The following is a 24,817-nucleotide window of genomic DNA, read 5'->3' as shown; positions in this document are numbered from 1 at the left end:
AAACAGAATCCAACAACACATTAAAAGGATCATACACCATGATCAAGTGGGATTTATCCCAGGGATGCAAGGATTCTTCAATATATGCAAATCAATCAATGTGATACACCATATTAACAAATTGAAGAATAAAAACCATATGATCATCTCAATAGATGCAGAAAAAGCTTTTGACAAAAAACTCTCCAGAAAGTGGGCATAGAGGGAACCTACCTCAACATAATAAAGGCCATATATGACAAACTCACAGCAAACATCATTCTCAATGGTGAAAAACTGAAAGCATTTCCTCTAAGATCAGGAACAAGACAAGGATGTCCACTCTCACCACTATTATTCAACATAGTTTTGGAAGTCCTAGCCACGGCAATCAGAGAAGAAAAATAAAAGGAATCCAAATTGGAAAAAAAGAAGTAAAACCGTCACTGTCTGCAGATGACATGATACTATACATAGAGAATCCTAAAAATGCCACCAGAAAACTACTAGAGCTAATCAATGAATTTGGTAAAGTTGCAGGATACAAAATTAATGCACAGAAATCTCTTGCATTCCTATACACTAATGATGAAAAATCCGAAAGAAAAATTAAGGAAACAGTCCCATTTACCATGCAACAAAAAGAATAAAATACCTAGGAATAAACCTACCTAGGGAGACAAAAGACCTGTATGCAGAAAACTATAAGACACTGATGAAAGAAATTAAAGATGATACAAACAGGTGGAGAGATATACCATGCTCTTGGAATGGAATAATCAATATTGTGAAAATGACTATACTACCCAAAGCAATCTACAGATTCAATCTAATCCCTATCAAATTACCAATGGCATTTTTTACAGAACTAGAACAAAAAACCTTAAAATTTGTATGGAGACACAAAAGACCCCGAATAGCCAAAGCAGTCTTGAGGGAAAAAAACGGAGCTGGAAGAATCAGACTCCCTGACTTCACACTATACTACAAAGCTACAGTAATCAAGACAATATGGTACTGGCACAAAAACAGAAATATAGATGAATGGAACAGGATAGAAAGCCCAGAGATAAACCCATGCACCTATGGTCAACTAATCTATGACAAAGGAGGCAAGGATATACAATGGGGAAAAGACAGTCTCTTCAATAAGTGGTGCTGGGAAAACTGGACAGCTACATGTAAAAGAATGAAATTAGAACACTCCCTAACACCACACACAAAAATAAACTCAAAATGATTAGAGACCTAAATGTCAGACCAGGCACTATAAATCTCTTAGAGGAAAACATAGGAAGATCACTCTTTGACATAAATCACAGCAAGATCTTTTTTGATCCACCTCCTAGAGTAATGGAAATAAAAACAAATAAACAAATGGGACCCAATGAAACTTGAAAGTTTTTGCAAAGCAAAGGGAACTACAAACAAGACGAAATGACAACCCTCAGAAAGGGAGAGAATACTTGCAAATGAATCAACGGACAAAAGATTAATCTCCAAAATACATAAACAGCTCATGCAGCTCAATATTAAAAAAACAAGCAACCCAATCCAAAAATGGGCAGAAGACCTAAATACACATTTCTCCAAAGAAGACATACAGATGGCCAAGAAGCACATGAAAAGCTGCTCAACATCACTAATTATTAGAGAAATGCAATTCAAAACTACAATGAGGTATCACCTCACACCAGTTAGAGTGGGCATCATCAGAACATCTACAAACAACCCATGCTGGAGAGGGTGTGGAGAAAAGGGAACCCTCTTGCATTGTTGGTGGGAATGTAAATGGATACAGCCACTATGGAGAACAGTACGGAGGTTCCTTAAAAAACTAAAAATAGAACTACCATATGACCCAGCAATCCCACTACTGAGCATGTACCCAGAGAAAACCATAATTCAAAAAGACACATGCACCCCAATGTTCACTGCAGCACTGTTTACAACAGCCAGGTCATGGAAGCAACCTAAATGCCCATCAACAGACAAAAGGATAAAGAAGATGTGGTACATATATACAACGGAATATTACTCAGCCATAAAAAGGAACGAAATTGGGTCATTTGTAGAGACGTGGGTGGATCTAGAGACTGTCATACAGAGTAAAGTAAGTCAGAAAGAGAAAAAGAAATATCATATATTAACACATATATGTGGAACTTAGAAAAGTGGTATAGATGAACTGGTTTGCAGGGCAGAAATAGAGACAGAGATGTAGAGAACAAACGTATGGACACCAAGGGGGGAAAGTGGTGTTTGGGGGTGTGGTGGTGGGATGAACTGGGAGATTGGGATTGACATATATACACTAATATGTATAAAATGGATAACTAATAAGAATCTGCTGTATAAAAAGTAAAATAAAATTCAAAAATAAAATAAAATAAAAGAAGTCAGGGTAGTGCTAAGGTAAACCAGAGAGCAGATTCAAGTCTTGGGACTTTGGGCCACATCCAGCATAGGAGCTTTTCCTCGAAGTTTGCCTCGTGGGATAACCCTGAGTGTGCTTTGTAAGTTACACAGCACAGGAAGAAATCATATATGAAATGCTGGAGCCAGGGGTGGAATCACAGAGGAAGAGGAGGTTATAGAGCATGTACAGGGGTTTTAAAATACATTCAAAGACAGAGTCTGGAGGAAGATCCCCCAGAGTATTAACATCTCTGAATGACAAAATTATTGGTGTTGTTATTTTCCCTGTGATACTGTCCTGTATTTTCCAATCTTTGTATGTGTTGTGTTTGTAAGGAAAAGAGTTATTTTTATTTTTAACATGATAATTGAGGGATATGCATAAAAGTCCATAGAAAAGACTCAGAAGGTGGTGGAGTAAGAGATCAATCTTTGTGTTTTTTTATACTTTCTTTGCATTTTCTAATTGTTTTGCAATGAAACTGCATTCCATTTCCCATCAGGAAAAAAAAAACAGTTTTTTAAATGCATCCTCAATGGATTGTGGAGAAATGTTTTGTTTTCACAGCTAAGATGAAACAGCGTGGGAGGGGGAGGGATTTTCTCAGTGATTTGTTAGCTCTGGTTCATTAGAGGTCCACCTCAAGCCCAATGCTGTCAAAATTATTTACTAAGCATTTATTAAATAGTTAGGACTGTGCAAGAGTTCATTTGCTTCATTCATTGATTCAGAAATATTTTTATAACTATGTTTGCCTGTCCTGAAGAAACTTTCTGTCTTGCTGAGAATATACATGTTAACAAACTATTACAGTCCTTCCTCAATATCCACAGGGGCTTGGTTCCAGGATCACCCCCCACCCCATGCCATACCAAAATCTCAGGATGCTCACGTGTCCTGTATAAAATGGTGCAGGGACTTCCCTGGCAGTCCAGCAGTTAAGACTCTATGCTTCCACTGCTGGGGCCACAGGTTCAATCCCTGGTTGGGGAACAAAGATCCTGCATGCCATGCAGCATGGCCGAGAAAGCAATAATAATATAAATAAATAAAACGGTGCAGCACAGTTTGTGCTCTGTATCCGAGGGTTCTGCATCCACAGACTTGGATCTGCAGTTGGTTGAATCTGAGGATGAAGAACCGGAGGGTACAGAGAGCCAACTGTATAGTACAGCAGTGGTTCTTAAAATTTAGCATGCATCAGGATCATCTGGGGGTGCTTCTTAAACCACAGATTGCTGGGCTCTATCTTCAGACTTTCTGAGTCAGTCAGTCTGATCCCAGATGATACTGGTGCTGCTGACCTGGACTTCGCCCTTGGAGGACCACTGCATCATAAATGCTTGAAAGAGAGATAGTAGGTAGAGTGCTCTGGGAGCTCTAAGTTGCAACTCCATCAGATGGTGCGTCTCTACTGAAAGCTCTGAAAGTGGGGATGTGGGGAAAGGGAGAGGACAGGCCCGCAAGGCAGGATTTGCAATCAGTCCATGGAATCCTTGAAGCCTTACCAGGTGGATCTCTAGCCCACCATGCTGACTCTTTCTGGATCTGACAACAGCCATCAACTCTTTTCCTGCTACTCTCTGGGACAGAATTCTCCCAAATCCATTTCTCTCCTACCTCCTCCCAAAACATTTTCCAGGCTCCAATGAAATCAGATATTCTACCTCTTCCAAAAAAGGATAGGCTTCCCACCTGTAGGTGGCTAAAAGTTGGCCTCAAAATAAAAAGGATCCCAAAGTACTAAAACCGTGTTGAAGCCATGATGTAGGCTGAATGTCTGTGTCCCCCCAAAATGCATGTGTTGAAACCTAACCCCAAATGTGATGGTATTAGGAGGTGGGGGCCAATGGGAAGTGACTAGATCATAAGGGTGGAGCCCTCATGAATGGGATTAGTGCCATTATAAAGAGTACCCAGAGAGTGCCTTTGCTTCTTCTGCCACATGAGGACCCAGTGAGAAGATGACCTGGTCTATGAACCAGGAAGCCAAACATCATCAGACATGGAATCTACCAATAGCTTGATCTTGGACTGCTAAGCCTCCAGAACTGTGAGAAATAAATTTCTATTTTATATAAGCCACCCGGTCTATGGTATTTTGTTATAGCAGCCTGAACGGACTAAGGCACACCATTAGACACATGAAAGCATAAACTCGCCACTAGTGAGATAGACCACTAAAATTCAAGCCCTTTAAGAAGGAGGCTTTGATAATAATATGAGTACAATTAGGGCCTGCTGAGGCTCTTCTGGGCATGGGAGGAAGACAAGGACCAACACCCACAACACTGGAAATGCTAATAAAACTGACCATGTTGGGTAAAGCCTTTGCTGAGGATGCAGTGACCCTGTGTAGTGACTCTGTTTTATAAGTGCATAATGTAGCCAATGGTTTATCCAAGCCTGTGATCATAAAATGTTACAAAGGCTTCCTATATTATTAAAATAGTAAGGCCACTTATAAAATACTTTATGGATGAAGGTCAAAAAGATGATTACAGTGTTCCCTGGGTAGAAGTTCAGCTACATACAGGCTAAAAGCCAAACAGAAATGTTACAAGCTTCATTTTCTGCACCCAAGGTCATTGTATTTTGTCAACTGGGGCAGAGTTTAAATGTACCAGGACAGCTAACTCTTTAAAAGGATCCATAGAGCATATAATATTGCAGCAGTATACATACTTTCTAATTTATGTTTTATATAAACTTGAAGTTTTACATATTAGGTGTCGGGTTATATCTGCAAATCTGAACGTCTGTAAGAGAGTCAGTATGTCACTACCTCATTTTTTCTCTTGAACAAACGTGTGTGTTTAAGGACCAAATATGAGAACAGCATAGAGAGGGGAAATTTTGGAGTCAAATTCATGCAGGTGAAATGATTTGTAGATCTCTCTTTTAACCTGGTGAATATTACTACCCACTTGTTCTTGTTTCTTTCCCTTTCCTTGTCTTGCAGCTGATCTGATTTCTATTCCTCTATGTCTTAGGATACTACTTAGGGCAGTGAGAATACCATCCGTGAGAATGTTTTTCCCCAAATGCTTCATTTTACATTTTACATTTTACCTCCAGATAGGTAACGGATAGAGCTGATTTAAGCTCTTGTTTGTACATTAATTCAGGGCATCAGAGTTTCATGATCCTCTTTTAAAAGTGCTTATATCTTGCATGTAAGAACTAGCCTGGTGAGCAAAAGATGAGGTGGAAATTATTATACCCAGTTTACAGATAGGAAAACCAGGACAATATAAATAAAAATCTTTGTTTTGAAATGGCATTTGTTCTTTAGAAATACCACCAAAATGGTCCTGGAAATATGTTTTACTACTTGTCAGAAAAAAAAAAAAGAAGATTTTTTTTTAATACACACCTAAATAAATTCCAAAGAGGAATAAGGAGGTTAAACATAAAAACTAAAATGAAACAAACACTGGGAAAACAGTGAATATTTACTTGATTTCAGAATAGGGTTGGATTTTCTAAGAGCCATAAAGGAAATCACCACATTTGATTATTATGTATATCTTTTAAAAGCTCTGTCCATCTAAAAATACCATAGACAAAATAAGAAAGTGAAAGGCAAATTTAAAGAAATATTTGCAACATACATGAAGCGATGGTATACAATAAAAGGAAATTGTAAAAGTCAATTAAATTTAGCAAAATTATTGAACAACCTGGACCATTCACAAAAGGAAAAATGCAAATAGCAAATACACATATGAAAATGTTGGACTACATTATTTATGAAATGCACATTAAAACAGTCTTATGGGGCTTCCCTGGTGGCACAGTGGTTGAGAGTCCGCCTGCCTATGCAGGGGACACGGGTTCATGCCCCGGTCCGGGAAGATCCCACATGCCGCGGAGCGGGTGGGCCCGTGAGCCATGGCCGCTGAGCCTGCGCGTCCGGAGCCTGTGCTCCGCAATGGGAGAGGCCACAACAGTGAGAGGCCCGCGTACCGCAAAAAAAAACAAAAAAACAAAACCAAAAAAAAACAGTCTTATGATTGTGCATGCCCAACTAGCAAAGATTTTTAAAGATGCAAAATTCCTGCTAATGAGTGTGGTTTAGTGGATATACACATACACAGCTGTCCCTTGGCATACTCGGGGAATTGGTTCCAGTACCCCTGCCATACCAAAATCCGCAGATACTCAAGTCCCTTATATAAAACGGTGCAGTATAGTCTGCTCTCCGTATCTTCAGATTCTGCATCCACAGATATGAAGGGCCAACTGTACTATATAAAGTATAAGACTTTGTGGGCAATTGGCAGTAAGTATTAAGTGCCTTAAAGGTGCCTATTACCTTTTTTTCCCCTGGTCCCCTTGGCCTTGTATCTTTTTGGTTTTACAATTTTATTGGGGTATGATTGATATACCATAAACTGCACATATTTTAAGTGAACAGTTTGAAAAGTTTGATACACATATACACACATAAAACTATCATCACAATCAAGCAAATGACCCCCAAATGTTTCTGTGTCACTTTATAATCTATTCCTCTTTCCACCTCCATCCCCAAGTAAATGCTGCTGTGCTTTCTGTCACCATAGATTAATTTACATTTTTTAGAATTTCATATACATTAAATAATACAGTATATCCTTTTTCTGGTCTCTGCTTATTCACTCAACGTAATGATTGTGAGATTTATCCATGTTGTTGCATGTATCTAGTTAATTCCTTTTTTTTGCTGAGTAATATTCTATTTATGAATATAACCATAATTTATTCATTCACCTGTCAACTGACAAAAAATTGTCCATTATCTTTTTCTAGACATTTATTCTAAGGAAATAATAAGAGATTTGTTCAAAGATTTACATACAGGGATATATATTACAGCATTATTTACATTAACAAAAAAAATTAGGGGCGATGTCCAACAGTAAGAAATAAATAAAGCAATTATAATCAATCCATTCAAAGAAAATGCAGCATTTAAAAACCACATTTTCGGGCCTCCCTGGTGGCGCAAGTGGTTGGGAGTCCGCCTGCCGATGCAGGGGATACGGGTTCGTGCCCCGGTCTGGGAGGATCCCATATGCCGCGGGGCGGCTGGGCCCGTGAGCCATGGCCGCTGAGCCTTGCGCGTCCGGAGCCTGCGCGTCCGTCCGGAGCCTGTGCTCCGCAGCGGGGGAGGCCACAACAGTGAGAGGCCCGCATACCGCAAAAAAACAAAAAAAAAAAACCACATTTTCAAAGAAGTTTTAATCAACACAGGAAAGTCTTCATATATAATGTTAACTTTTAAAAAAGGGATAAAAAATTCTTTATCTTAATTTTGTAAACTTAAATCATTGAAGTACTATTAGAAAGCAGGGGTGAATTCTATTACAACATGTATATGAGGAAGGTTTTCTAAGATTGAAAATCCAGAAGCAAAAAATAAAAAAGAAAAGATTGATAAAAATCGTTTGATAAAAATCTGTTGTCAAAGAAATGAACAAAATCAAAATACACCTGATAAACTGGGAGAAAGGGGACTTCCTGGCAGTCCAGTGGTTAAGACTCTGTGCTTCCAGTGCAGGGGCACTGGTTCAATCCCTGGTCGGGGAACTAAGATCCCACATGCCGTGTGGTGCAGCCAGAAAAAAAACCCCAAAACAAATGAAAAAACCTGAGAGAAAATATTTGCAATATTTATCACAGATAAATGGATAATGTTCCTAATACATAAAGAACTCTTTAAAATTAAGGGAAGAAAGACCAAAAACTAGATAGAAAAGGATACTAACATCGTTAATAATAAAAAAAAATCTAAAAATAGCCTAAACATGTGAAAAATGTTCAACCCCACTCAATTAGGGAAATGCAAATTACAACTTCACTGAGATGCCATTTCTCACTTATCAGATTGGTGACAACTAAAAAGCATGGCAACAAATTCTTTTAAAGAAATTGTGGGAAATAGATATTCTCATACTTTGCCGGTGGGAATGGAAACTGGTACACCACCTTTGGAGGGGATTTTGGCAATATCTAATAATTGCACATCTATTTAAAACTACTTTTTGATCCAACAATTCCACTTCTAAGAATTTACCCTGAAGATAGAACTCCAGCAAAATGAACAAAGATATGCATATATTTATCGCAGAATTGTTTGTAATTTCAAAGTAATGCATATATTTATCGCAGAATTGTTTGTAATTTCAAAGTACTGGAAATAATCTAAATGCCTGTACGTAAGAAGTTGAATCAACTATGGTATATTTATACAGTGGAGTACCTTGCACCTGTGAAAAAGAATGAGGTTCTCTCTGAACTGAGAGTGTCCAAGACACACTGCTGAACAGAAAAAAAAAAAAAAATCAGTGTGCAAATGAATATCATACATTATTTTTTGTGTAACAAAAAAGTGGGGGAAATAAGAAAATATACTTGTATCTGCTTATTTTTGCAAAAGGAATCCCAGAAGGATAGACTAGAAATAATTGAGATTGGTAACCTTCAGGGCAGATGGATGGGAACCCGGTAGAATGGATGAAGGAAGTGACACTTTTTTTTTTTGCGGTACGCGAGCCTCTCACTGTTGTGGCCTCTCCCGTTGCGGAGCACAGGCTCCGGACGCGCAGGCTCCGCGGCCATGGCTCACGGGCCCAGCTGCCCCGCGGCATGTGGGATCTTCCTAGACCGGGGCACGAACCCGTGTCCCCTGCATCGGCAGGCGGACTCTCAACCACTGCACCACCAGGGAAGCCCAGTGACACTTTTTAAAGTAAGCTTTTTGTACAGTTTTGATTTTTAGAACCACATTTGTTTCACATACTCAGTGAATAAGTAAACAAATGATTAATTAATAATCAGAATCAATGAGGATATGGAATAAAAACTGCAAATAGAATATGAAGAGAAGCAAATAATCCTAATAGTAATTAAAATAACCACCATACAGGGCCTCCCTGGTGGCGCAAGTGGTTGAGAGTCCGCCTGCCGATGCAGGGGATACGGGTTCGTGCCCCGGTCTGGGAGGATCCCATATGCCGCGGAGCGGCTGGGCCCGTGAGCCATGGCCGCTGAGCCTGCGCGTCCGGAGCCTGTGCTCCGCAATGGGGGAGGCCACAACAGTGAGAGGCCCGCATACCGCAAAAAAAAAAAAATAAAATAACCACCATACAGAAAGAGAGCTTGGGGAACCAATCAAGTAATTTTTGAACACAGTAGTCTGATTTTATACCCTTAGGCTAAAGACAAAAACTATAAACAATTATTATAGTTAGTAAGTTTGTTTTCCACGGTGGTGTATGCTAGCAATTCTGAAACGACTTTATGTATATACTTGGATTGAGCAAATAAAGGGATCCAGGTTTTTACTATCAGAGAACGGAACTACAAATACACAGAGCACGAGGCTAGGATGCACCCTGTGGTGTTGAATTGGAATTGGAGCTGTTAGCATAAACATATGGTTTTAAATATAGAAATATAGAAATCAATATGAACCTCAGGACACACACATATATCCCTGCTCTGTTTGCCGAGAACTTTGGAGAGCAATGACATCCCCGTAACAATGAATGCATTTAGTGCCCAGATCTGGTGTCTAAATATCATCCTCCACTAAAAGGAACTACTTCCTTGGAGAACTGGCTAGTTCCAGGGCTGGTGGAGCATCTTGCTATGCAAATAAGGGTGTGCTCAAAGGATGATGGGGACTTGTCAAAAGAGCCATATCAAAGGGGCTCCCCCTGACCACCTGTGGGACAATCTGGGCATCAAAATAAATCAAGACAGCAACAGATTATAAATCAGACTCAAATGAGAATCTATGAGTATCTTATATCTTATAGTATTTATGTCTTACACTGATATCAATAAGTGGATAAATAAATAAGTGGGGAGGAAAGAAAGAGATCCCTTATAGTAGAACACAAACTAACAAATGAGGGATGGTGGAATTAGAAAATCGCTATTTGTTAACCATCATAATAATATTCGATTCAGGCAAGAATCAACAAGGATGGTAAAAAAAAAAAAAGTAGGTAAAAATTGGAAGATTAATAGGATTGTTACATAGTATCAAAGTTACCTCCCCACAAGATAGTTTTTTATTACAACGGGCAAAATGGTATCATTTATGGTAGAGCATGTTGGTAGACACCACCTTAACCGACTGACCAAGGTTAACATCACCAGAATGTGTCAAAACCACAACACGTGCCCTTGATAAGATGCCTGGAGGAGAACTCCACCCTGCTTCTGTGCATTCCTGCCGAAGATATGTGGCATGAAACTAATCATGAGGAAGCATCGACAAACCCAAGCCTCTCTCACAGGGTAATTGGCCTGTACTCTTCAAAGATGTCAAAGCCAGACAAGAAAAGCTGAAGAACCACCCAGATGAAAGGACACCAAAGAGACTAAACGCCGTAAGTGACGCGGGGTTGGATCCTGGACGAGAACTTTTTTTTTTTGCTTTTGCTAAAAGAGCAATAAGGAGACAACTGGTGAAATGAAATAAATTCTGTAGATTGAATAATACAATAGTATCATTGCTAATTTTCTGATTTTGTTAAACCTAGTATGGGTATCTATAAGACTGGTCTTGTTTTTAGGGAATACATGCAGGCCCTTTTTAGAGGGCATCAGTTTGCATTGTGCCATTACATGGTGCAAAATATATATATATATACACATATGAGAGAGAGAGAGGAAGCAAATGTGATAAATTGCTAATATTTGGGGAATCTGGGTGAAGAGCATTTTGGAATTCTTTATACTATTTTTATAACTTTTCTGTAAACCTGAAACTATTTCAAAATAAATAGAGATAGTGAGAGAAAAAAAGAAAAAATCTTCTTTCTCAACCTCTCTCTCCCTCTCTCCTCTGTCTGTCTCTCTGACTCTATCACTCCACAAACCCACACACAGAAACATGTCTGAAGGAAATGTAGCAAAACTGTTAACAGTGTTTATATCCAGATGGTGGGACATTACGTTTAGAATTAATCTTCTTGCAAAGGCAGCAAAGGCAGAAATAGACAAGTGGAACTACATCAATTAAAAAGCTTCTGCACAAAAGGAAACCGAATGAATGCGAAACAGTAAAATGAAAATACCACCTACCAAACGGAAGAAAAAATTTACAAATCATATATCTGATAAGGGATTAATATCCAAAATATCTAAAGAACTCATAAAACTCAACAGCAAAAAAAAAACAATCTCATTAAAGGTTGGGCAGAGGATCTGAATAGACATTTTTTCAAAGACGACATACAGATGGCCAACGAGTATGTGAAAAGTGCTCAACATCGCTAATTACCAGAGAAATGCAAATCAAAATCACGACATACCACCTCACACTGTCAGAATGACCATCATCAAAAAAACAAGTGTTGGCAAGACGTGGAGAAAGAGTAACCCTTGTGCACTGTTGGAGAGAATGTAAATTGGTGCAGCCTTTATGGAAAACAGTATGGAGGTTCCTCAAAAAATTAAAAACAGTAAGGTAGATAGCTAGTGGGAAGCAGCCGCATAGCACAGGGAGATCAGCTCTGTGCTTTGTGACCGCCTAGAGGGGTGGGATAGGGAGGGTGGGAGGGAGGGAGACGCAAGAGGGAAGAGATATGGGAACATAGGTATAACTGATTCACTTTGTTATAAAGCAGAAACTAACACACCATTGTAAAGCAATTATACTCCAATAAAGATGTAAAAAAAAAATTAAAAACAGGGCTACTATATGATCCAGCAATTCCACTTGTGGGTATTTATCCAAAGAAAACAAAAACACTAACTGGAGAAGATACATGCACCCCTATGTTCACTGCAGCGTTATTTATAATAGCCAAGATATGGAAGCAACCTCACTGTCCACTGATGGATGGATGGATAAGAAAATGTGTTATACACACTTGTGCGTATATATATATATGCAGGCAACAGAACGTTATTTAGCCTTTAAAGAAGAAGGAAATCCTGCCATTTGTGACAACATGGATGGACCTTGAGGGCATTATACAAAGTGGAATAAGTCCGACAAAGAAAGAGACATACTGTATGTTCTCACTTATATGTAGAATCTAAACAAACAAAAAAAAAAACCCCAAAAATATCAAACTCATAATAACAGAGAGTAGAATGGTGATTGCCAAGGGCTAAGGGGTGTGGGAAATGGGGAGATGTTGGTCAAAGGGTCTAAACTTCCGGTTATAAGGTGAATAAGTTCCAGGGATCTAATGTACAGCATGGTGATGATAATAAACAATACTGTACTGTATACTTGAAAGTTGTTAAGAGAATAGATCTTAAATGTTCTCACCATAATGACAACAACAAAAAGGTAATTATGTGAGGTGAAGGATGTGTTAACTAACCTAATTGTGGTAAGCATTTTGCAATATATACTTGTATCAAATCATTATGTCATACAACTTAAACATACACAACGTTACATGTCAATTATATCTCAATATTGGGGCAATAAAAATAATAATAAAACAAAATTAATCTTTTTTATGCTTTTATGTTTACACATATTCAACCATTAGTATGTATTTATTCTCATAATATACATACATTTGCAATTTCAAAAAGCGCTAGCAAGGGCTATGGCCCTTGATCTGTCCTGACGGCACCTTGTCAGTATCAGTTGTCTTGTCCATATCACTACTCTCCCGACTCGTGGTTACACCCATCTGGGCTCTGCCAGCAGCTGCAGCAGTGCCAAAATAGTCCTCAATGGGATCATGATAGTAAGACAGCTGTAGTCTCTAATGACTTGAAGTGTCACATGTTTTTCCCCTGAGGCCATGACTATACCATATGACAGAAGAAATTCTAAAAATGGCAACGTGCATACTCTTTGGTGCAGAAACACCCTGTCACTTTCTGGTGGAAGAAGAGTTCCAGAGTGACGAACTTGGAGTCTGTCTGCACTGTTAACATGTCACTGATTGTTTTTTTTTTTTTTTTTCTTTTTGCGGTATGTGGGCCTCTCACTGTTGTGGCCTCTCCCGCCGCGGAGCACAGGCTCCGGACGCGCAGGCCCAGCGGCCACGGCTCACGGGCCCAGCTGCTCCGCGGCACGTGGGATCCCCCCAGACCGGGGCACGAACCCGTGCCCCCCGCATCAGCAGGCGGACTCCCCACCACTGCGCCACCAGGGAAGCCCCCTCACTGATTGTTTTTTAAGCAAATTATTATTTATTACAGACTGATAGAACATGCCATCTCAATCTTTGGGTGCCTTGGAAAACCCAAATTCTTCCCGTTACAGTTTTAAAAATAATTTTTAAAACAGCACTTCTCACAGTGTTGGGCATACATAATAGCCAAGAAATGTTCCTCAGATGAGTTAATCAAAAAATGAATCAAAAAGGTGTGAGTGACTGGTGTGACTCTGTAGTCCAGGTTTTAAAGTTTGGATTATGCAATAGGTTTGACAGTTTCTGACCAATTTATTTAACAGCTTTCCAGTTTCTGCCAGTTGGAGGTGACTTAGTGGGTCACTGCGTTTTCCTCCGTCTTCAGGCAGGAAAGTGTCAACATGTCAGCATCTCAGAGGGTTAGGCTGTGCGCCAACATTCTGCAAAACTTCCAGAGGGACGTTTCACAATTTTATGCCAAAAGACAGCCTAAATCTTATATCACTGAAAATTCAGTCCTAACAGATCAAACTCTTCATTTCACAAAGCTGGGTCTTTAATTTGTGATTTCAGAGAGAGTCATGTGTTCAGTTATTCTAGATTCTTCTCATTCCCTTCTGTCACTATGAGATCATTCTCTGAATTTATTCTCAAAGGCTGCCACCATTCAAATATGGAGACAAATCTTAACCCCTCATTAGAAGAATTAGACATGGATTTTCTATTAACCCAATTTCTGAGCAACCTCTCAGTTTGACTCAACCCAAGATATATTCTTGTGTAAGATGGTGTGCTCTTTGGGAAAACCCAACTTATTTGCTGATTATTTACAAAATATTTAAGAAACGAAGATAGTCTTTAGAACTAAAACTTGGAAATTTCAAATTAACTTTCTAAATATTAAAAAGAAAATGTATGACAGTAAACATTTATTATTCTGTCTTGAAATCTGGCATTGTGTTTAGTCTCTTTCCAGAAAATAAATGTAAATCATGATGTGAAATTAAATGTAAAAACCTAACAAGATTGGAAAATGGCTTTAGGGTCTTAGAATTCAAATGTGTCTCTGCTGTTTGCATCAACATTCCTTCTCTCATGAGTATTCATAATCCCATTGCCTTTCAGCAAACATAATAGCCAATACGTATTATAGAGCTATTTAAGGTGATTTATATGTATTGACTCATTTAATCCTTACAATAATCTTATGAAGAAGGTACTATTATATTCTTTTTACAGATAAACAGGCACTGAGAGTCAATTGCCTAAAGTATACAGCTAATCAACGGCAGAGCACAGATTCAAAGACTTGATCCTGACTACAGAGTGTAAGTTTTTAGCTACTGCACTTTGTCATGTCTGAATTATTATTAGAGGCAAATTGTAATTCCAAACTCCTTTCCCTTGCCTCCCAGCATAATATATGGGTGATCACCCCTTTTCCTCATCATGTTTAACAACCAGCCCTCTGAAGAGCTGATGTGTAGCATTTACCAGTTTCCACAGCCAAGTTCCAACTGGTTAATTTCAAATTACCAAGAGATGTGTAATATAACCCCATTATACAGTATTTTTATTATAAAGATACAATATAACCTCAAAGAGCACAAAGATAGTAAAATGTCATAAAATAGTTAGATAACAATGAGTTTTAGTATTTAATACCTTTGGGTTTTTTAAAAAATTTATTTTATTTATTTACTTTTGTCTGTGTTGGGTCTTCGTTGCTGCGTGCAGGCTTTCTCTAGCTGTGGCCACCGGGGGCTACTCTTTGTTGTGGTGCGCGGGCTTATTGTGGTGGCTTCCCTTGTTGAGAAGCACAGGCTCTAGGTGTGTGGGCGTCAGTAGTTGTGGCTCGCGGGCTCTAGAGCGCAGGCTCAGTAGTTGTGGTGCACGGGCTTAGTTGCTCCGCAGCATGTGGGATCTTCCCGGACCAGGGATCAAACCTGTGTCCTGCATTGGCAGGCAGATTCTTAACCATTGCACCACCAGGGAAGCCCTGTTACTTTTGTTTTAATATAATCTACTTAATTGTAAATTTATATGATCTAATTCTAATTAAAAAAATTTTTTTTAATCCCTGCAAATTTAGCGATTGGCTCTCAAGAGCCAGTTCTATCAGATAATATATTTTCTGGAAGTACTTTTTAGTGGAAAATTGGGAGAAGGGTGAAATTAAGGTATTGGGCTACAATCTCAATGGTGTCTAACTCTGAGCCCTCCTCCGAATTTCTGGGGTTACCAAACTCTTCTTTGTGGAGAACAGCCCAAGGGGTAGGTTTGCCCTGGCCTGCTGAGAGTTTTGCGGTCTGCCGCGCCACCTGGTGGTTGAAGCTTGCAATTGCTGTATTCCCCGCGGCTGACTTCAGGGCACTTCTCAGATGGGGAACATTCTTTACCCTCTAGCATTTTCAGCTACTAAATTAAGCTTCCAGTGAGTAATTTGACTGTTTTAGTTTACAATATCCTATTCTAAGACCTTTAAGATAAAATCCCAGGAGTGGGTCAAAGGCCATCTGACATTAGGAGGATTTTTGTTCTCCACCGAGACTACCACCCCAACTCCAGAGTAGCAGGGAGGGTCTCCAGCCTTGTCTTATAAATGTTAATCAGAATATCCAATGTCCTAACAAACATCCCAAAGTTCTTGTCACTATTCGCTACGAGGCTTGCAGGGTTCTCAACAAACAGATCTTCAAGCATTCCATCCTGATATCTCACAGTTCCGGAAACTGAAGGCGTAACCCTATCCTCTATCCCATAATCCCTGCTTTTTCCATCATGGACCCTATCTCATTACATAATTTTAAGATAATAAAAATACACGGAGTGAGACAGAAATGATTTGGAGGCTACCTTGTAGTTGTGCTAATCCACATCACGAATCTCTTTAGTGTAATTGATTCTAATGTAATTGAGCCCTAACCCTACATGGGGGCCGGGTGCTGTCAACCATTCTTCCCATCTTCTTCACTTTTGTATCTCCTACTTGGGTATTAATTCATTCACACAACTAAGGTCTATCAGGCACAAGCATGTGCTGGTCCCTTGGCTGGGAGATGTGGATCAAAGAAGAATAAGACCCAGACCCAGATCCTGCACTTGAGGGCTCCTCAAGGTTGTGGTGCAGGCAAAGGAATATATTTGGAAGCCTCAGCCAAGCAGCATTCCGTGGGTGCCAGTGACCAGAGCAATCAAGCCAAAGCAGAAGGACTGGGGACAGCTTCCTGGATGAGCACCTAAGCTGATCGTGGAGTGTGAGTAGACTTTGGACGGAGGGAGAAGACAGGGAAAGATGAGTCAAGGCATGAAATCACAGGCTGGAGGATTTTCAGCAGAATTAGCAGGGCTCGTTGGCCAGAGGAGAGCATGTTCATGAGGCAGAAATAATGAGGGATGACTCTGGAAACTGGGCTGGGGACAGCTCTTAATGGTCTCGATTACCATGCGGGAAATGTGGACTTCATGCAACTGCTAATAAAATGTGAGCCTTTCAGTGTTTTTAAGCAAAGGAGAGAATCAGATCCACGATTCAAGAAGTTATCTGTCTGAGCTTTGCTGGGCACATGTGCCAAATGTGGGTTTATTTTCTACCTGGGGACATGGGGCAATTCAAGCTCCCTGCCTAAAAATGGTAAGGACGTGGACACTTCTAGCGAGGGATAAAGAGAGTTGCTTGTTATACTAGTCACTTCTGGAAAGTCCTGTCCCGTGGAATGAACAATTTTTCACCAATAAAAGAGAAGGAAAAGGTGATGTGAGCAAAGGGAAAGCAAAAATACTAAAAAGAAAAATTATCCAAATTAAAAAGGAGGAGGAGATGGAGACAGAGAAAGAGATGAGGGGGGGAGGGAAGGGTAGCTGGGGAGCGGGACCTGGGGACAGGGGGGTTCTCCCCACAGCCAAGGTGGGAGACAACAGGACTTGAACTTGGGCATCAGGAATGGAAAAAGGGATCTGCAGAAGGAGAACTGATGGGTTATACTGCTGTGGAGCTTGGGGAGGTGGAAAATTCAAAAAGATTCAGAGAGCATTCCTAGAAAGTGACTTGGTAAAATATCCACAAGAACAAGATTTAAATGTTCTTACCCATTGATCTTGTGTCAATAATTTTACTTCTAGGAGTTTATCCCAAAATAATCACAAATGAGCATAAAATATGTGTAAAAGATGCTTATCACAGCATTGGTATAGCAGAAAATAACTAGAAACAACCAGAGGAGATATATACATTTTGATACATCTAGAAAAGGGATAAATTTTTAAAATCATGCTTATCAAGGAAGTTTAATGACATGGTTAAATGCTTTTGATAGATACAATCATGTTAAGTAAAAAAAAAAAACCTGGATTCACAGTGTATAGTATGCTGCCAAATTTGTAAAGAAACGCCGTATGTATAGAAAACGAAAAGAAACGCAAGAAAATGTTAACCGTGGCTATCTCCGAATTGTAAGATTATGGACTAATGCTTTATACTTTACCAAGCTTTCTACAGTTTTGTATAATTAACCTATATTATTCTAATAAATAAAAAGTAATAACTGTCATAAAATATAAAAAGGAAATAACTGAACTTTCTGGCCTAAGTTACTTATAGAAAGTCTTGACAAAGATTTAGATTTGAATAGAGTTTATTACAAAGGCACAGAGAATTACATTTTTAAAAAATGAAGTAAAATTTCAGAATCAATAAAAATGAGAATACCCTTCTTTTAATTATTAAGCTCAACATGGCTATGATTAAACTTGACTTTAACTTATGAGCTTCTGGCACAGAGGAAAAATGGGACCAGCACAATTTTTATTGTGATAACTGGGTCTCATACCAGACCGGCAAGGGAAGTACAATATTTCTAAGCACTGCTTTCTAAATTAAAATCTTTAACAGGCTTACAGTAGGGGAAACTGAGTGATATAGACAACAACAAGAACTATGATATTTTAATAAATGGATACAATAGTGCCAGCAGATATCTGTTTGTAATGTTTATAAAATCCTAGGATGTAAGGTGAAACCTCAGTAAAGACAGCTATGGGCAAAATATGTAGCTAAGTACGTACCCTCCTGATGCTTCAGCTAGATCCAAAAATATAGAAACTAGATTGCCTAGAGAGTATTTCTCAAACTTTACTCTGCTTAGGAAACACATACATTGCTTGATAAACAAAGAGTTTCCTAGGTCCCTCTTCCTAAAGATTTCAGTTCAACTGGTTCAGAGTAGCGTCTAGGAATCTTCATACAAAATATATTAAATAAACACCCAGACCGTATTTGACACAGGTGGTCCAGGAACCCCATTTAGAGAAACATCCACTTAGAGGTGGATTGTTTCCAAGTCCCTTTGGCATCTTGCCTAAATAACCTTTTTCTTAGCAGGCTGTACTCTTCGCAAGAACCTGTAGTCCTGGAATTCAGAATCAGTAGTTTTTACACTGGGGGATGTAGAGCCTTGAGGTTACACATACACTTCACAAGGTTTCTTGTCAGAGGGTTCTCAGGGCATTTGTTTATAGGGGAGTAGCTTCCTTTGTACTTTTTTCTCAAATTCTTCTGCAGTGGTGGTGCGCGGCCACCAGGGGGCTTCTCTTCCCAACCAGCCTTCCCCACCCCGCCCCCAAGTCTATTCATTGCCTTGGAGTATAAAAACCTCTGGGAGGACCAGCAAAAGATCGGTTTTATATAAAGGACTCTAATGCCCGGGTAACAGATGCTTTTGCAAGTCAGGAGCAAAGTGAAAGAGGATCTAATTGATTTGTCAGCTGATAGATGATTGGAAATAACTTTTATGATATACCAAGAGCTACAGAGTGATCTATTATTCCAAAGGAATGTAAAGACTTGAATAACACTGCAGTAACAACATACCTTCCATTTCACTTATTTATATGAATAACATTTCTCATCACTTAGATCTTCCATAAGAAAAAATAGGAAGAAGCTGGATGCTGAACCTGGCCTAATTTGAACTAACTTTTATCTACGGATACATGAACTTAGCAATAAAAGCCACATTCTTTTAATTAAATGATGTACTTCCAATGCAATTTCACTTCTTATGTTTAATATTTATCATAATTTGAAAGATATTTAGGCTATTTTGGTTAAAATTATGTACCACTAGCTATAATCAATCCAAAAGAGAAATTTTTAATACTTAGAGGTCTTTGACCATAGAAAACAAAATTTAAAATTTCTGTATGGGTACGTATATTTTTGTGGCCAAGAAATATGAAGCACAGTTGAAAGAAGACTTTTGAGCTTAAATCAAGATGGCAGAGTAGAAGGAAGTGGAGTTCACCTCCTCCTACAAATACATCAAAAATACATCTCTGTGTGGATACAATTCTCACAGAACACCTACTGAACGCTGGCAGAAGACCTCAGACTTCTGAAGGGGCAAGAAGAAACTCCACATAACCGGATGGGACAAAAGAAAAAAAAAAAAAAGAGAGAAAGGAATCGAGATGGGACCCTCGCTCTTGGGAAGGAGCTGTGAAAGAGCAAAGGTTCCTGCACCCTGGGGAGCCCCCTCGCCAGTGGGGAGATCAGCCAGGATGGAGGGGGAGCTTTGGAGCCACAGAGAACGGCAACCGGTTTGCAGAGAGACCCGCACAGACAGTCTATGCCACCACCCTGCACTCCTCAGAATGAGATGTGCATCCACCGGTGCAGACTGGGGTCTGGGTGCTGAAGCTCTGGCTTCAGCCAGAGGTCAGACCTGGGGAGAGGGCTGGCATTGGCTGCACGGAGACAGCCCGAAGGGGCTGGAGTGTGGTGCGGCTGCAATCGAGGGGACGTGCAGAGGGAACCCAGGCCTGCTGTGAGGAGAAGTGCCATCGCTGGAGGGCGTGTGAAGCGAGGGGTGGCGACTGCCATGCTGCCTCTTTCTCCACCCACATGATCTCAGCCAAGAGGGCACGGCCTCCACAGGTTATTGCTGGCTCCGGAGCAAGCAGCCGACTTCACCACCACTGTGGTTCCGGAGCGGGCACCAGCCTCCACCATCTACACACCCCCTATCAAAGGGGTAACACTGAGGGAGAGAGGCGACAGGCATCCACACCAAAAACAGCTCTCACACCAAAAATATTAAACCCACACAAGCTACACAGGGACGTTCTCACATAAAGATAGCCCTCCAAGACCACAGTAATCATTTCTCCTAAACTCACAGAGTAAGAGAAATATAAGTAAAATGAAGAAGCAGGGGAACCACTCCCAGTTAAAAGACCAAGAGAATTCCCCTGAAAGAACAAACAATGAAAAAGACCTCTTCAGTCTAATAGACACCAAATTCAAAAAGGAGATAATGAAGATACTGAAGGAATTCAGAAAGGTTATTGACAGATATGCAGATTACTGTAAAAAGGAACTAGAAACTATATGGAAGAGCCAAGAAGAATTAGAAAATTTATTTGCAGAGATGAAAGCTGAACTAAAGGCAATGATAGCAGAATGAATACTGCAGAAGAATGAATAAGTGACCTGGAAGATAGAATAATGGAAATCACCCAATTAGAACAGCAGACAGAAACCCAAATGAAAAAAAAAGGAAGCAATATAAGAGACCTGTGGGATAATATAAAGCAGGCCTACCTATGCATAGTAGGGATTCCAGAAGGGAATGAAAGAGGAAAAGGGATTGAAAATGTATTTGAAGAAATTATGGCTGAAAACTTCCCAAACAAGATGAACCCAAACAGACCTACACCAAGATGTATTATAATTAAAATAGCAAAAGTTAAAGAGAGGCTTCTAAAGGCAGCAAGACAAAAACGAAAAGTTAATTACAAGGGAACTCCCATAATGCTATCAGCTGATTTTTCTACAGAAACACTGCAGGCCAGAAGGGAGTGGCAAGATATATTCAAAGTCCTGAAAGGGGAAAACCTGCAACCTGGGGTTTTCTACCCAGCAAGATTATCAGTTAGGATAGAAGGAGAGATAAAGAATTTCTCAGACAAGCAAAAACTGAAAGAATACAGCAATACTAAACCTATCCTAAAAGAAATACTGAAAGGTCTTCTCTAAATAGAAAGGAAGCAAGAAGCTATAGGAAAGAGAAAATCAATCAGAAAGAAAATCACTTAAATAAGCCAGTATACAGATTAAATTCTTTCAAAAATTTTTTTGTGAAAGCAATGATAACCACAATGAACAGCAAAAGGAAACATGAAGATGTAAAACAGGACATCAAAATCATAAAATGTGGGGGAGGAGAGCTTAAAAAAATGTAGATTCTTCAGTTTTTTGTTTTAGAATGCATTGGAGCCTATATGACTATCAGTCTAAAGCAAGCAGATATAGGAAAGGGCTAACATATTTGAAAATCAGGGTAACCACAAGTCAAAAACACACAATGGATTCACAAAAACCAAAAAGAGAACACAAGCATAAAAGGAAACCATCAAACCACTAAAGGAAAAACAAAAAGAAAGGAACAAAGAAGAAATGCAGAATCAACTAGAATACAAGGTTTAAAATGGCAATAAATACTTACCTATCGATAATTACCTTATATGTCAATGGGCTAAATGCTCCAATCAAAAGACAGAGAGGGTGGGAGGGAGACGCAAAAGGGAGGGGATATGGGAACATATGTATATGTATAACTGATTAAATTTGTAAAATAAAAAAAAAAAAAAAAAGACAGAGAGTGCCAGATTGGATTAAAAAACAAGAGCCTACGATATGCTGCCTACAAGAGACCCACTTTAGGGGAAAGGCCACGCATAGATTGAAACTGAGGGGATGGAAAAAGATACTTCGTTCAAACAGAAATGACAAAATACTCAAATGAGGGTCGCAACACTCGTATCAGATAAAATAGACTTTAAAACAAAAGCCATAAAGAAAGATAAAGAAGGACACTATATAACGATAAAAGGATCAATACAAGAAGAGGCTATTACTCTCACCAACATATATACACCTAATATAAAAGCACCCAAAGACATGAAACAAAAACTAACAGACATAAATGGAGAGATTAATGGGAATACCATAATAGTAGGAGACTTTAAAACCCCACTCACATCAAAGGACAGATCTTCTAGACAGAAAAATCAATAAGGTAACAGAGATCCTAAATGAGACAAAAGAACAGTAGACTTGACATTTTCAGGACATCACATCCAAGAAAACCAGAATACATATTCTTTTCAAGTTCACAGGGAACATTCTCTAGGACTGACCACACACTAGGGTACAAAATGAGCCTCAACAAATTTAAGAGTACAGAAATTATTTCAAGCATCTTTTCTGACCACAACAGCATGAAATTAGAAATTAACCACAGAAAAAGAAATGAGAAAAAAATGATTACATGGAGACTAAACAACATGCTACCAAAAAACCAATGGGTAAAAGACAAAATCAAAGAGGAAATTTTAAAAATACCTTGAGACAAATGACAATGAAAACACAACCATACAAAATCTATGGATGCAGAAAAAGCAGTTCTTAGACGGAAATTCATAGCAATAGAGGTCTTCCTCAAAAAACAGGAAAAATCTCAAATAAACAACCTAACCTACCACCTAAAAGAATTAGAAAAAGAACAAACAAACCCTAAAGTCAGCAAAAGGAAGGAAATAATAAGGATCAAAGAGGAAATAAATAAAATAGAGATTTTAAAAAATAGAAAAAAATCAACAAAACCAAGAGCTGGTTCTTTGGAAGGGTAAACAAAGCTGACAAACCCTGGGCCAGGCTCACAAAGAAGAAAAGAGACAGAACCCAAATAAACAAAATAAGAAATGATAGAGGAGAAACTGCAGCCAACACCTCAGAGATACAAAAAAAAAAAAAAAAAAAAAAAAAAAAAGAATATTATGAACAATTATATGCCAACAAATTTGACAACCTAGAAGAAATGGACAAGCTTCTAGAAACATAGAGCCCACCAAAACTGAATCAAGAAGGAATAGATCATTTGAACAGACTGATCACTAGAAGTGAAATAGAATCTGTAAAAAAAAAAAAAAAAAAAAAAAAAAAAAAACCTCCCTACAAACAGAAGTCCAGGACCAGATGGCTTCACAGGCAAATTCTACCAAACATACAAGAAGAACTTATGTCAATCCTTCTCAAACTCTTCCAAAAGATTTAAGAGGGGGGAACACTCCCAAAGACATTCTATGAAGCCACCATCACCTTGAGACCAAAACTAGGAGAAGATACAACCAAAAAAGAAAATTACAGGTCAACAACTTTGATGAACATAGATGCAAAAATCCTCAACAAAATATTAGCAAACCGAATCCAACAACACATAAAAAAAATCATACACTACGAACAAGTTGGATTCATCCCAAGTTCACAAGGATGGTTCAGCATATGCAAATCAATATGATAAACCACATCAAGAAAAGACAAAAACCACATGATCATCTCAACAGATGCAGAAAAATCATTTTATAAAATTCAACATCCATACATGATAAAAACTCTTACCGAAGTGGGTAAAGAGGGAACATATCTCAACATAATAAAAGCTATTTATGACAAACCCACAGCCAATATAATACTCAATGGTGAAAAGCCGAAAGCCTTCCCACTAAAATCTGGAACACAACAAGGATGACCACTCTCACCACTTCTATTCAACACAGTATTGGAAGTCCCAGCCACAGCATCAGACAAGAAAAAGAAATAAAGGTATCCAAATTGGAAGGGAAGAGGTAAAATTGTCATTATACACAGATGACATGATACTATGTATAGAAAACCCTAAAGACTTCACACAAAACTACTAGAACTGATAAACGAATTCAGCAAGGTAAGAGGATACAAGATTAACATATAGAAATAGTTTGCATTTCTTTACACTAACAATGAAATACCAGAAAGGGAATGTAAAAAAAAATACCTCTTAAAATCACACAAAAAGATCTTAGGGATGAACCTGACCAAAGAGGTGAAAGACTTAAATGCTGAAAACTATAAAACATTAATAGAGGAAATCAAAGATGATTCAAACAAATGGAAAGATACCCATGCTCTTGGATTGGAAGAATATTGTTAAAATGTCCATACTACCCAAAGCAAACTACAGATTTAACGTGATCCTTGCCAAATTATCCATGACATGTTTCCAAAACTAGAACAAATAATCCTAAAACTTATATGGAACTATAAAAGACCCAGAATGGCCAAAGCAATCCTGAGGGAAAAGAACAAAGCACAAGGCATAACTCTCCCAGACTCAGACAATATTACAAAGCTAGAGTAATCAAAACAGCATGATATTGGTACAAAAACAGACATATGGATCAATGGAACACAATAGAGAGATCAGAAATAAGC

Source organism: Mesoplodon densirostris, chromosome 20, assembly GCF_025265405.1.
Source record: "Mesoplodon densirostris isolate mMesDen1 chromosome 20, mMesDen1 primary haplotype, whole genome shotgun sequence".
NCBI lineage: Eukaryota > Metazoa > Chordata > Mammalia > Artiodactyla > Ziphiidae > Mesoplodon > Mesoplodon densirostris.
This window is presented reverse-complemented; position numbering follows the sequence as displayed.